Below are 2,386 nucleotides of genomic sequence, written 5' to 3'. Positions count from 1 at the left end.
GCGGGTTTGTCTCAGTGGAGGGAGTGTCGGCCTGCAGACTGAAGGGTCCCTGGTTCCATTCAGGTCAAGGGATATCCAGCACCAGAGCGGGGCATCAGAGAGACAGCCAATCCATGATCCTCTCTCATCATTGATGTTTCTTTCTCTCTCTCCCTCTTCCTTCCTCTCTGAAATCAATAGAATTGTTTTTTAAATAGACAATTGGATAACAATGTGGTACCTATATGCAATGGAATATTACTTGGCCATAAAAAGAATGAAATCTTACCATTTGTGACAGCATGGAGGGACCTAGACGGTATTATGCTAATGAATAAGTCAGACAGAGAAAAACAAATTTTGTATGATCTCACTTATATGTGGCATCCAAATAAACCAAAACAAACAAAGCAGATACGTCGATACAGAGAACAAACTAATGGTTGCCGGATGGGAAGGGGCTTAGGGGGGCTGAGTGGAAATGGTAAAGGGGTCAAGAAGCACGAATTGGCAGTTACAAAACAGTCTCGGGGACTTAAAGTACAGACAGCCTAGAGGGCACAGTCAGTAATACTGTAACGACTACCCATGGTGCCAGGTGGGTACTAGACCTACCAGAGGGGCCACTCCGTAAGTTATATAAGTGTCTAATCACTATGCTGTACACCTGAAGCTAATGTAAAATTGAACATCAACTGCAATTGGAAAATTAAAAAAAGAATAGAACTTGCCGAAACCGGTTTGGCTCAGTGGATAGAGCATCGACCTGTGGACTGAAAGGTCCCAGGTTTGATTCCGGTCAAGGGCATGTACCTGGGTTGCGGGCACATCCCCAGTGGGAGATGTGCAGGAGGCAGCTGATCGATGTTTCTCTCTCATCGATGTTTCTAGATCCCTATCTCTCTCTCCCTTCCTCTCTGTAAAAAATCAATAATAAAAAAAAGACTAGAACTTGGCTATACTGAATGTGTATTTTAAATTTCTTTAGGGAAATGACATTTTATATTACTTATGTGTAAAAAATAAATTGAATCATACATTTATTATCGGAACATAAAAAATATGGGGCTGCCTATGTATAGGTGTCCAGTGAAGCCAAGAGACGACAGGGAGTCACGGAGAGAGACGTGAGCAGTGAGCAGGTGGGCATGAACCCCAGGGCACAACCCTAGGGAGCACCTAGACTCTGAAGGGAGGCAGAGCAGCAGCCCACAAGGATGAACATAATTGAATTAAAGATGGCATATTTAAATGAGCCCAGCCAGCATGTTCAGTGGTTGGGCATCGACCTATGAACGAGAAGGTCACAGTTCAGTTCTGGTCAGGGCACATACCTGTGCTGTGGGCTCAATCCCCAGTAGAGGGCGCCCAGGAGGCAGCCGATCAATGATTCTTTCATCAGTGATGTCTCTATCTGTCTCTTGCCCTCTCCTTTCCCCTCTGAAAGCAATAAAGATATTTTTTAAAAATAAACCAAGAATGGGAAATAACAGGAATCCCACAAGGCAACCACCACCGATGCTAAATAACTGATGAAACTCCACAACATCACAAAAAAACCTCCTAGTCCTGCCCGCTTTCCCACGTATGAGCCACACTCAGATTCCTTCGTCCTCTTCCCCCTTAGTCCTCTGCTGGTTCACAGGACAGGATCTAAGATGGTAACTCCCTGGAGCAGGTGGCTCACATTAGTGCTATTGGCTCTGTCTGCAGGAATATCCTAGAAAATGGAATGGTGTCGATGTCCCGATAATACAACATTCAAAACGGGGGCGGGAGGGGGGGGGGCGTGCAGTGGGGCTCTAGCAGACAAGTGGCTGCGTGTGAGCTCCCCCTCCAGCTTCTACATTATCCATCGGACGACTGTGAGCCCTTTGATAGGAAACTCATGATGACCTGGAGTCCATGTGGGATCATGGAGAAGTCATGCCAAACCAACCTCATTTTGTTGAAGCCAAACAAATGGGGTAAAATAAATCATCTCAGCAAAGCACTTGGCTTAGCTCTGCTGAGGTAGCTGGCGGTCACTCCCACGGCCAGTAACGCCACCCACCCCACTCCAAGCCTTTTCTCTGTGGCCTTTTAGTGGCGTATAGAACTCTGCTTTGTGTCTTGGGGACACAATATAAATCCAGGCTCCAAGGGCTATGGCTGGGGATTCTTTTAGGAGTGAGATTTCCTTTTGATCTGTTTCAGCCCAAATCCCGGAGGCCAGCACCCTCGCGTTACATCTCCCACACCTTCCCCACATGGGAGCAGCCATCTTGTGTGTTGGAGTGATGGTCAATTTGCATATTATCTCTTTATTATATAGGATAATGTCATATTTATAACTCCGCTGTCCCCTAGCTGGACCCAGGGCTCTGACCTTAATCGCCTGCTGGTCAATATTTGGAAAAATTTCTCC

This window comes from Myotis davidii, unplaced genomic scaffold (assembly GCF_000327345.1).
Source record: "Myotis davidii unplaced genomic scaffold, ASM32734v1 scaffold37, whole genome shotgun sequence".
Lineage (NCBI taxonomy): Eukaryota > Metazoa > Chordata > Mammalia > Chiroptera > Vespertilionidae > Myotis > Myotis davidii.
This window is presented reverse-complemented; position numbering follows the sequence as displayed.